The 13,143-nt window shown below is 48.7% G+C and overlaps 1 long non-coding RNA gene across 1 annotated transcript; it reads left to right on the forward strand.

Moving 5' to 3' along the window:
• Nucleotides 1-450: 450 nt before the first annotated feature.
• On the forward strand, nucleotides 451-4,084 carry LOC116600071. Its single transcript, XR_004289490.1, has 4 exons — nucleotides 451-593; nucleotides 2,989-3,207; nucleotides 3,442-3,633; nucleotides 3,841-4,084. It is a non-coding gene; the product is annotated as an uncharacterized LOC116600071 (long non-coding RNA).
• Nucleotides 4,085-13,143: the final 9,059 nt, after the last annotated feature.

The raw sequence follows: 13,143 nt of genomic DNA on the forward strand, positions 1-13,143 counted from the left end.
CAATCATAGGTTCATTTGGAGTCAGACTGCCCACTGGGTTTGAAACCCAGCTCTGCCACTTATGTGCTGTGTGACCTTGAACAAGTCCCTAAACTTCTCTGGGTCTGGGGAACCCCATCTGTAAAATGAGGGTCAGAACAATACTACCTACCTCTCTCACACAGATTAAGCAAGTTAGCTTGTGGAAAATGTATGGCATGTGCTTGACACATAGTAGCAAACACAATGTAAGTGTGAGCTCTTAATTATTAAGTATTCTCTGTGTTTTCCATTCTTGCAACAAGCAGCCAGAGAGCCTTATCGTTGTTCCGTGGCTAAGGGACTGAGGTTAAGAGACGTCAGCTGACTTGTCCAAGATTACACAGCGCGTGAGTCACTGAGCCAAGGTATGAAAGCAATTCCATCTGATTCCAAAACACTTTTTGGTCTCCATATTGCCCGCATTTCGTGTGAGCTTGGTGCACATTAGGCCACGATAAATGCCGGCAAATGAATGAACAGCACAGTGGAAAGCAGGCTGGACAGTGATTAAGACTCCTTATCCAGTGCTCTCTTTACTTCCTCTGGCTTTTAACTGGGCTGGGGACTGGCTGGTGAGTGGGGACCTCCACTGGAATGGTTTGTGGGGAGTGGGGTGTGATGGCAGCCTCACTGGGTTGGGAGGCAGGGTCCTGCATTCAAGTCTTGACTCTGCCACATCTGGCTGTGTGTCCCAGGGCCAGCTAATTTCCAAACACCTGAGACTCAGTTTCCTCCCGAGTCAAAGCAGGGTCCAGCAGGAAGAAGGGCCAGGGAGCAGCAGGACAGCAAAGACAGGACAGCCTTCTGAGCCCCAGAGCCTCACCTCTGTCCTCTGCCACCTGCAGAAAGACTCCCTCCTTCCCAGAGGGAAATCTGAGCCCAGCTGAGCTGGCACATTCCAGGCTCCAGATCTCTGTGTCCCCTCTGCCTCCCAGCCCAGAGTGAAGGCCTGTCCATCCAAAAGGCAAGGACAGGGGCCAGGCCTCCTCAGGGCAGCAGCATGCCCTGGGCTTGACCCACAGGCTGGGCCCAGAGGGCTCCAGGGCCAGATATGACCAGGCCTTTCCCATTGGAGAAGGGCAGGCAGAGCCTAGAGAAAGAGAAAGGACCCAGAAGCAGGGATCAGGTCCCCGCTCTGGCTGCTTAGCCCCACAAATCCTAGTTTCTTTGAAATGGAATCATAATTCCTACATCTCAGAGCTGTGCAGAATCTCCAAGGGAGGTCCCCGGAGGGAGTAGCCCTCTGCTCCAAATACACGAAGGTGACAATGTTACACCTCGACTTAAAACCTCCTCTGTGGCCCCAGGTGTCCTGTGGCTCAAGTCTGAACCCCTCAGCCTGGCCTGCAGAGCCCCACAGTGAGCCTCATCTCAGCCCCCACTGCCAGGGTTAGTGCTCCAGGACTCAGTTTCCACGTTTGAAATGAGAACAAGGAGCTCAAAGCATTCTTCAAGCAGGGAAGCACTCCAGCCCAGCCCCGTAAGAAATTGTCACCCCAACTCAGCATCACGCATGTTGGGGGGTTTCTATGTGATGCACCATGAAGGGCCAGCATCACCCACGATCTGGGCCCCATCATCTGAGTCCAGCAATTCTACTGGAAATACAGGACAAGAAGGAACGCACTTAACAAGACAAGAGCAGAGGGGCGCCTGGGTGGCTCAGTTGTTGAGCATCTCCATTTGGCTCAGGTCATGATCCCAGTGTCATGGGATCGGGCTTCCTGCTCTGCGGGAAGCCTGCTTCTCCCTCTCCCTCTCTCGCTGTGTCTCATTCTGTCAAATAAATAAATAAAATCTTAAAAAAAAAAAAAAAAAAACAAGGGGGACACAAGGAGACAAATCCTGATGGTGGTCCATTTTGCAAAGCAAGAGGTTCAGTCTTCCCGTGTCATTGTTGTAAGAAAGGGATCTTCCAGACCACATGGTCCTGACTGCACTCTTGCTCCCACGAGTCAGCCTAAAGGACAGTTAGGGGACAGTGAGGGCATTTGAATACGGCTATGCACAGACAAATAAAAATGTCTTGGCAGGGAGAGGTCGAGATAAAAACCAAAAAGCTGATTGCAATGCTTTTTAATGCTTTAGCTGATTGCAATGCAACACAGACACTATGATCTCGTTTTGATAAGAAAAAAAAAAGTTATATATGCATAAAAAAAATCTGGGAGGACAGAGGCTAAGGTGGTCGATAGTACAGCCCAGATGGTAGGAATAGAGGGGATGTGTTTTCTTACGTTTGCTCATCGGTGTGCTCCAACTTCCTACAATATACGACACAGCTTTGGTGATTTTCAAAAGTTATTTCAAGGTAGAGACGTGCTCGGCTCTGTCCCTGTTCTGCCGGTTTCCTCTGGCCTCAGCCGCATCTCCCAGCTCCCGCCCCATCTGGGACACCATTCGCAAGACCTGAGCGCTGTCGTCTAGGGCTCTAGTCCCCTTCCTCCCTCCCTCCCATCATGTGTCCTTACGGAGGAGCGTTCCCTGAATTACAGGAACCCTCAGGCCCCTCGCCCTCCTCCTCCCTTGCAAAGAAGCGACTTACCAGATGGCCCAGGCTGGGAGGAGCTCTTTTAGAAGCCCTTACTGATCTGCTCCTGCTGGGCAGTCGGGAGCCTCCTGCATCTCCACTTTGAGCCAGGGTCTGGGTGGTTTCGGTGAGGGAATGTCATGTTCAAAGTTGAGAGGGTAGGAAGCCCCTTGGCCACAAATCTGAAGTCACAGCCATAGGGAAATATATATATATATATATATTTTATTTCCTTTCAGCGTAACAGTATTCATTGTTTTTGCACCACACCCAGTGTTCCATGCAATCCCTGCCCTCTCTAGTACCCACCACCTGGTTCCCCCAACTTTCCACCCCCCACCCCTTCAAAACCCTCAGATTGTTTTTCAGAGTCCATAGTCTCTCATGAAATATTTTGATCTTTATCTGTCTGGCTGTTGTGTGTCTGTCTCTCTCAGGTGGTTCCAAACTTGGATGGAGAAGAGGAGTGTCCTTTTTGGGATTCTCTTAAACCCACCATGCTGCTCTCCCGCTGTGACCCCCAAGCCCCCGGCTCACCTCTAGGATCTGGTGGAAGCCGATCCCTTAGAGACATCGTCTAGAGGTGGAACCTCAGAATTAAATCTCTACTGAAGAGGAGAAGAATAGGAAGCCCCTGGGTACAGCCAGAAGTGGAGGTACGGAAAGTAGGGACAGCACATCCAGGCAGAGGAGACTTCGGGGGACAAAGGCAGAGGCTGGTGACCCAATGGGATAGAATGAGGAGCTGAGAAAAGACTGTGCCTTGTGCATGGCTCACGGGGGGCTCTGCGGGCCAGGCTGAGGGGCTTAGACTTGAGCCACGGGGCACCCGGGGCCACAGAAGGGTTTTAAGTTGAGATGTAACACTGTCACCTTCGTATACTTGGAAGATCTCTTAGGGCCGCTCTCTCAGGACAGATCCAGGAGCAGGGAGAGCCACAGTGGGATCGTTACCTCTGAACGTTTACAGAGAAGAGGAAACAGAGTCATTTAAAAGCATGAACGACGGCAGTCTCCACATTCAGGGGAATGGAGAACTTTGTCTCGGGAACAAATCACTCCCTGTTGGCAGGGGCTCCGAAGTGGGTTTCTTAAATTACGCCCGGGGTAATCAGCCCAGTCAGCCCCAAGCCCCCTTTGGATGAAAATATTTTGTAATGTGCCCTTCACCAAGCTGAAATGAAATTCATAAATAATCACACAAGCTTTAAAAAAAAATCAATGTAATACTCTAACCATAATATGAAGGAGAAATAAAAGGAGAGTCATTTATAATAAAATAATTTCAGGATGAAAATGCACAAGCCGTCTACAGCGGGAGATGGGATGACGTGGCCCCAGGCTTGCTCCTAGAGGTGGGGCCACCGGGAACACCACGGCCACAGAGGCAGATGGACCCAGGTGGTTCCAGGGGTGACTCAGACCCCGTGAGCTGTGCTGCCACTGCTGATGTGAAATGGGCAACAGGTCTTGGCAAAATTTCGAACAAAACAACGGAAAATCTTCTCTCTCTGTGTACATGAGAGTTGCATTCCAGGAAAAGTCTGTGTGTATTAAAAGCATGCAAAAATTATTTTGTGTTTTTATATAAGCAGGTTACACACACACACACACATACACACACACACACACACACACATACACACTATGACAAAGGAGATGCTCTTACGGATTTCCCAAACTCCTCCTAAGGGGCTGTCTTGGCCTCCTTGAGCGTCATTGTCTTAGATATTGACAGTAATTGAGGCCAAAATGTATACACTCTGCAGACAACTTTGCCTCCTGGTGGTTGAGAGGCGGGTGGGGGGCTGTGGATCTTGGAGGAAGGTCCAGAGAGGGGGCTGGTGAGCAGGGCCCCAGAAATGGCATCAGCCCTGAGCCAGAGGACACGGCTGGCTGGGAAACCTTCTCTGTGATGGGGATGGCCATGTTGAATGGGGCAAGATCTGTGGTTTAGTTGTGAGTGTTCTGATGCTGTAATCCCTACCCCTTCCATCCCCAAACCTTCCATAAAGTCAGTTGCACACAGTAGTGCTTGGTGGGGAATAAGTAAAAACGAGGGTTGGGGTGCCTGGGTAGCTCAGTGGGTTGAGCATCCATTTCTTGGTTTCAGCTCAGGTCGTGACCTCAGGGTTGTGGGATGGAGCGAGCCTCATGTCAGGCTTTGCACTCAGTGCAGAGTCTGCTGGAGAATCTTTCCCTCTCCTCTTCTGTCTCTTAGATAGATAGGCAATTCAATAAAATTTAAAAAAAAAAAAATGAGGGCTCATGCACCCTAACTGCCAGGCCCTGGGGGCTTTTCCCGCATCAACTCCTGGGATCTTCAGTTAGCCCAGAGAGGACAGGCCCCACTTGTCCCTGTTTTATAGGGAGAAAGCCCAAGCCAGAGAGAGAGAACACCTTGCCCAAGGTCAGCCAGCCTGTCAATGGCAGAGCTGGACCTTGAACCCTGGCAGTCTGGCTCTTGGGGTCCTGCTCCATCGCCCCATCAACAAGGGTCTGGGCTGTGTCCTGGTGAGACACCATGGAGGCAAACAGCATCAGCAGGGATGGAGCTGGGGAGGGGAGCAGAGAGCCCCACGAAACAGTAACAGGAGACTGATCACAAGCATCCCTGAGATGCTCCGAGACACAGAGAAGGATGCTGGATTTCCCCCGGTACAAAGAAGAGGAACGCAAGCCATTCAACTGGGTCTTTCAGGGAGGGCTGACTCCAGGGAGACGGAAGAGCCAAGCGTTCCACCATGCCCTCCGCACCCCATTTTGAGACACCCCAAAACACGGCAGCACGAGATTACACCCAGGGCCCATGTGAACATTTCTGTTTTCTGCACACTAACCCATCTGCCATTTTACCTATTCCCGCCCCGTTTGCTAATGACTGTATTCTTATGTATCCACTGGCTGAGAAAATAGAACACAAAAGACCACTGTGAATTCAGAAAAGCTTTTAGTGAATTTGAACGTTATCAATCATGATGGCGTCCACATGCATTTGGAAAACATTACATACGTGGAAGACAAACGCTTTCCAGCTTGCCGTGCTTGGGAAACCTACAGACACAGCTGGCTAAGTGCACAGGTGGGAACTCTGTCAGCCACTCAATTCCCCAGACCCCGGAGCACACCGCTGGGCAGGCTCTGGGTCACCGCGACAGTCCCCATATATGATATGTCACCTCCTCCCTGCTGGTAGGTGCCTGGAAGACGGGCTTTGACTGGGCGATCTTGACCCCACACAACTTTGAGTTCCTAGGCCCAATTGGAATGTGTGGGGGAAGGGCGAGGGGCGTTCCCCACACCAACAAGCAATTCTACACCAGCGAGGTGTTCAAGAGTTCCACTCAGTTCTAACACGGTCGACCTGGAGGGAGCATCAGATTCCATGGAGGAAGGGCTCAGTCCCAGAAGACTAGGCTCCCCTGTGGGTGCCACCTCCAAGTCCACCGTGCTCCCTGTGCTTCTGACCAAAGGGCTATGTATCAGAGGTTCCCACAATGCCCCCCCTTCTTGGGTTTCATGAGTTTGCTAGAGTGACTCACAGAACTCAGGAAACGCATATGCTCACTAGATTACCTGTTGATTACAAAGGATGTGAAAGACGCAAATCAGAAGTCAGATGAAGTGACACATAGGGCAAGTTCTGTTCTTGTGGAATTTGGGGCCCAGTGTCATGGCACCCTGGAAGCATTCTGGTTCCCCAACCTTGAAGCTCTTCAAACTCCGATTTTGGGTTTTTATGGAGGCTTCTTGACGTAGGCGTGATTGATGAACTTGATGGTTACTGGTGATGGATTTGACCTCCAGCCCCTCTCCTCTTCCTGGAAATTAGGGGGTGGGTATCGTTGCCCTTAGGTGCTTTCTGAAAGTCACCTCATTATCATAAACACAGGTATGGTTAAAATGGGCTTGTTACGAATAACAGGACATCTATTTCACCTTTATGTCTCTGAAGGGATTGCAGGAACTAAGGACAAGAGACCAAATATTACAACAAAAGATGCTCCCAAGGCTCTTTTGCTCAGGAAATTCCAAATGTTTTGAGAGCTGTGAGCCAGGAACTGTGGATGAAGACCAAACACCTATGAGAAACATATTCTGGTCATCTGGATGACTGAACATCTATTTCTCAGGACTCCCAACACCGCACACTCACTATGGAGCAGCTCAGTGGGGTGGAGCTTATACCAGCTCCCTCCAGGGGGTGGGCTGACCTGTCCAGCCCGTACACAACTGCCGTCAGACTGGAGGCCAGGCCAGAGCAATTGGCTCTGACCACTGCAGTGGATGGGGGAAGGGAACAAATTAGAGACCCATTCCTCAAAAGGGGGCTGGAAAGTTAGTTAAAACTGAAAGGACTTGACCATACCAAATGCTGGCAAGAATGTGGAGCAGCCAGAACTCTCACACTCCGTGAATGAGGGTGTAAATTGGCAAAATCATTTGCAAAACAGGAAGAACTGACCAAACCTAACAAACACATATCCTATAAACCAGCTATCTGTCCCCAGGAATGCACTCAACGGCAATGGGTGTGTGCGTAGGCTCACCAAGACGTATACCCAAACGTTCACAGCAGCAAATATTCATCAACCATAGAATGAATAAATATAAGGTTGAGCCTTGTGAAATGGCCTTTTTCGTAGATAAAAAGGTTAGAGATTAGCAATTTCATTTGACTGAGCCTCATAGATTTGGCATATTTCTGCCATGGAATACTACACAGCCATGAAAAAGAGTGAGCCACTGCTTCCTGGAATGCTATGACTGCAACTCACAGATCTAACAATGAATGAAAGAAACCAATCACAAAAATAAACATACTCTGTGGTTTCATTTCTTTGAAGTTCTAGAACAGGTTACATTATCCGTGGTGACAGAAGGTCATAATGGTGGTTTCCTTGACCTTTGGCTCAGGTCATGAGCCCAGCCAGGGTCCTGGGATTGAGCCCTGCATTGGGCTCTCTGCTCCAAGGAAAGCCTGCTTTTCCCTCTCCCTCGGCAGCTCCCCCTGCTTATTCTCTCTACTTCTCTCTCTCTGTCGAATAAATAAATAAAACCTTAAAAAAACTAAACATGAAATTATCACAGGATTCAGCAATGCCATTTCTGAATATTAAAAACAAGACAAAAGGCCCCAAATGGAATAGCTTATGCTAAAGCCCCAACCACCAAACCGAGGCTTCGCTTCTTGACGGTTTTGGCTCTCCCAGAAATAAAATCTTAGGCCAGGAAATCAGGAATCACCTGATGGGTGATGAATCACTGGATTCTGCTTCTGAAACCAGGGCTGCACTGGATGTCCAGTAACTTAAATTAAATTAAGGGGACAAAAAAGGACTCACCTGGCCAGCCCTCGTTAGGAATCTGCCCCGTGCCATCCCCTAGAGGAAAGGAACTTAGCAGTAACCAATCCACTTTCCTTGTTCACTCCCTTCTGCCTATAAACGTCTTTCATATATTTTTTTAAGATTTTATTTACTTATTTGACACAGAGAGAGTACACAAACGGGCAAAGTGACAGGCAGAGGCAAAGAGAGAAGCAGGTTCCCTACTGAGCAGAAAGCCCGATGCGGGGCTTGATCCCAGGACCCTGAGATCATGACCTGAGCTGAAGGCAGATGCTTAACCCACTAAGTCATCCCGGTGCCCCAGAAGTCTTTCATTTTGGGCAGCTCCTCAGGCTCCTTTCTATCTGCTAGATTGGATGCTGCCTGATTCAAATCAATTTTTGCTCAAACTCTTAAAATTTTTAACATGCATCAGTTTCTCTTTTACCATAAATACATACCCCAAAGAGCTGTAAACAGGGACTTGACTAAATACACCCATGTTATATACTTCTTGTTATTATTGCCAAAATGTAGAAACAACCTAATGCCCACTGACGCATGAAATGTGGCTTATAAATGCAATGGAAAATTACTCAGCCTTAAAAAGAGATGCAGTTCTTTTTCTTTTTAGAGTTTATGTGTTTAAGCAATTTCTACACCCAGTGTGAGGGTCAAACTCAGGACCCCTAGATCAAGAGCTGCATGCTCTACCAACTGAGCCAGCCACCTGCTACCATAAGGATGACCTTGGGGCACCTGGGTGGCCCAGTCAGTGAAGCTCTTGATTTTGGCTCAGGTCATGATCTCAGGGTTGTGAGATCGAGCCCCGTGTCGGGCTCCTCACTGGCTGTGGACTCTGGTTAAGATTTTTCTCTTTCTCTCTGCCCCTGTCCACCCCTCGCTAAAAAACAAAACCAAAAACAAAACAAAACAAAACAAACCTTTAAAAAATAGGTATGACCTTGAAGACGTTATACTAAGTGAAATGAACCAGTCACAAAAAAGACGAATATTTTATGAGTCTACTGGTAGGAGGTCCCTAAAGCAGTTAAATTCATAGACACAGAAAGCAGTGGTTGAATGGTGACTTGGGGCTTAATGGTTATAACGTTTCAGGATGGGATGATGAGAAAATTCTTGAAATGATTGCATGGCAGTGTGAATCCACTCAGTGCCCTGGAACTGTACACTTAAAATGGTTAAAATCGTCAATTTTATGTTACGTACATTTTAGCATGCATGCACACGATTTTTTTTTAATGACTCAGAAGGGCTGGAGGGGATGGGCAAAATGGGTGAGAGGGACTGGGAGACAAGGTCTTACGGTTACGGACTGAGTAAGTGATGGGACTAGAAGGCACAGCATAGGGAACATAGTGATATTGTCACAGCATTGGATGGTGACAGATGACAGATGGCAGCAGCTAGACTTGGGGTGAGCACAGCGTAAGGTATAAACTTGTGAAATCACTATGTTGCACACCTGAAACTAATGTAACATTGTGTTGTGTGTTGGCTATACACAAATAATGGATTTTTGTTTTTGTTTTTGTTTTTTGAGAGAGGGAGAAACAGAAAGAAAGGCGGGGAAGGGCCGAGGAAGAGGGAGAAAGAGAATCTTAAGAAGCGGACTTCACGCCCAGCCCCGGGGTGGGGGCTCAATCTCAACGACCCTGAGATCATGACTTGAGCTGAAATGGAGAGTGGGATGCTTTAACCGACTGAGCCACCCAGGTGCCCTTAAAAAGTTGTTTTAAAAACTAAGAAGGAGAGGGGGGTCTGCGATCCAAATCCAGCCCAGCAGTTTCCTCAATGGGCCCCAGAGGCTGTAGTCTGGCTGGTTCTGTCCCCAGGTTCTCTCTCCCAGGGAGACCCATAGCAAACCTGCCTCCAGTGTCCTATGGAGCAGAAGCTTGCCTACCCTCTGGACACCGACTTCAAAAGGCAGGGAAGTCTCTGAAAGCGACTTTGGAGCCCATTAGGAAGCCGCTGTCAGGCGTAAATTTACCAAAGATGTCACCTTCTGACTCATACCTCATGAGGGGATGCGTGACATCAGTCTGTCTGATCTGGGGACCAGTGCGCAGTTTCAGCTAACTCTGTTCACGTTTGTCCCCAAGAGCCTGGTGCAAAGGGAAAGCCCCTTGGTTGAGCACCTACTATGCGCCGAGCGCACTGGGCCTGGAATTCTTATCGCTGTCTCCCCAGGGCAGTTCGATTAGACCCATTTTCCTGACTAGGAGGCTTGAGTCTCAAAGAGGGTCTCAACAGTCAGAAAAGCGGGAGCGGGGTTGGACTTTAGAGCCAGCTTTCTTGGCCCCCAAGCCTGCTTGCTGACCTTCCTGCCTGGGAGAAGCAGGGAGCTTGTTAGCCAGCCTGTACTTTCCCAGAGGCAGCAGGAGAGCGGGCAAAGTCCACGCTGGCAGGCCTGTCAAAATAGGAGTCCCGGCTCACCCCTCACCCTGCCTGGCTTCTTAGTCCAGAAGTCTGTCTGGCAGAGGTGGCTTCTGGCTAGAGGGACTTCCAGTATCTCCCACAGCAGGCTGAGGAGGGGTGGGGCAGGAGGGATGGGGGGTTGGGGGGGGCTAGTGGTACCAAGTACCCCAAATACAGGATGCCTGGTATTTGCATTTCAGATAAAAGGCAGTAATTCTGTATATGTCTGTGTGATATTTGTGGCATATTTGTCTTAAAAAAATTATTTGTTGCTCACCTGAAATTCAAATGTAATTGGGCATCTGGTTTTTCTATTTGCTAAATCTGGTCACCCCACCCCACCCCACCCCACCACCAACCCGTTTTGGATCTCTGCTCTGATTCTAACGTGTAGGGGAGGGGAGGCTTGGGCAAGTCACCGGCCTTCTTCTTCTCTGAGTCTTGGTCACCTCACCTACTTATAAATCCCTCCTGCCTCGGGGGCCAGGCCGACTGTTTCCAAGGCAGTGAGCATGAGTCACAGGTCCCTGGGAAGGCATCATCGAGCTGTCTTGTCTGTAAAGGGATACAGGGCCTTTCTCACAAAGAGATCATTTGATTATTCCCCTCCTGGGGGTCTGATCCGCATGAAAAGTGTTTCAAGAGTCTTCTTGCCCTGGGGTTACTGGCAACCGGACCATAGCAGAGGGCCGAACATGGGCCGGTGGTCTCCGAGGTGTATGCCTCTCTCTCTCCTTCTGTCTTCTTGCCTCTCCCCTCCTCCTCCTCTTTGTCTTCCTCCCTGCACCTACTCTCCCTGCCTCTCAAACAGAAAGTGTTCATTCAACACTCAGCAGGTGGTTGCTGTGGGCCTACTATGCACCAGATACGTGCTCTGGACACCGCGGTGACCCAGAGTCTGCCCACACCAAGGTTTGGGTTGGGGGGAGGAGGTGGCAAGACTTGATTACTTAAAGGAACGTGCCATGGCAAAAGAGCACATCAATTAAGGAAACTGATCTCCCTCCTCGAGGACGTATTCTGGGCACTGGATCTAAGGAGTAGGGCCGGGGGTGCACCCAGCAGTGGGACAGGCACTTGCAGAGAGACCTCTGGGGAACAGCATGGCTGGTGTAGCTCATGTGGCCCGGAGAATGGAGGACAGAGCAGATAGTGGCTTGAGACGGGGGTGCACCTGCTGGCAGGACCAGACGTGCTGGGTGGTGGGGACCGTGAGAGGAATTTGAGTCGTTAGCCCATCCTAGAACCTAGCAATTCCACATCTGCGCAACCATCTGTAAGAATTTCCTATCACTGTGATAGCACATTGCCACAAATTTGGTGGGTTAAAGTAAAAACGAATCTACTATCTTATAGTTCTGAATGTCAGAAGTCCAAAATGGGCCTCACTGGGCTAAAATAGAGGTGCCAGCAGGGCTGGAAGCTCCAGGGGGGTGAAGATCCATTTCCTTGCCTTTCCCAGCTCTTAGAGGCCATCCTCATTCCTTGATTCATCTTCAAAGCCAGCAATGGCTCTTCAAGTCTTTCTCTTGCTGCCATCTCTCTGCTTCACTCATTGGACTTTCCTTTTCTACTTACAAGGACACCCTTATAATTACCAGTAGACTCACCCAGATAATCCAGGATCATCTCCCCATCTCAAGGTCAGCTGATTAGCAAACCTAATTCTATCCTCTGCCTTAATTTCCCCCTTTGTCATGTAATCTAACTCATTCACAGCCTCTGGGAATTAGGATGTGATGTCACTGGAGGACCATAATTCAACCCATCACACTGTCCAAGAGAAATAAGCATCATGTCCACCAAAAGACTTGTACAAGAATATTCTTAGCAGCCTTATTCCTTAGAGCCCCAAACTGGAAGAGACCACATATCCATCAATTGCAGAAGAGAAAAAAAAATCACAGGATAGTTACCCAATGAAATATTACACAGTAATAAAAAGAAAAAGAATGAGCTACTGATTCACAATAACATGGATTAATCTCACAGACTTAATGTTGAGCAGAAGAAGCCAGACAGAACAGAGTATGTACTACTGATCTTCCTTGACTTACGGCGGGGTTATGCCCAATAAACCCAACATAAACTGAAAATATCATTAACACTGACATTAGCTCCCATTTTGGGCAAAATCCTCTCATGCAAAGCCTATTTTGTAGGAAACTTGCCTTCCTCATGTAATTTATCGAATAGTCCCCAGCATCACAAGAGAGGGTCGCACTGAGTGTCGGTAGCTTAGGAAAATATCAAAATTGGAGACTTGAAGTATGGTTTCTACTGACTGTGTATTGCTTTTGCACTATCATAAAGTTGAATAATCTTAAATTGAACCATGGTAAGCTGAGGACCATCTGTATATGATTCCATTTGTAAGGGGTGCGCCTGGCTGGTGCGGTTAGTTGAGCACCCGACTCTTGGTTTTGGCTTGGGATCTCAGGTTAGTGGGACCAATCCTCATATCCAGGTCTAGGCTCAGCTTGGTGTCTGCTTGAAATTCTCTCTCCCTCTGCCCTCCCCGCCGAAATCTTTCACTCTCTCTCAAATAAATAAAGAACTTTAAAAATTTTTTTTAAAGATTATTTTTTATTTACTTGACACAGACAGAGAGAGAGATAGAGAGAGGGAGAGAGTAAGCATAAGCAGGGGGACAGGCAGGCGGGGGAGAAGCTGGCTCCCTGCTGAGCAGGGAGCTCGAAGCGGGGCTTGATCCCAGGACCCTGGGATCGTGACCTAAGCCAAAGGCAGTTGCTTACTTAATTGACTGAGCCACCCAGGCACCCCATAAATAAGTCCCTTTAAAAAATGATTCCATTTGTAAGA

Source organism: Mustela erminea, chromosome 9 (assembly GCF_009829155.1).
Source record: "Mustela erminea isolate mMusErm1 chromosome 9, mMusErm1.Pri, whole genome shotgun sequence".
NCBI lineage: Eukaryota > Metazoa > Chordata > Mammalia > Carnivora > Mustelidae > Mustela > Mustela erminea.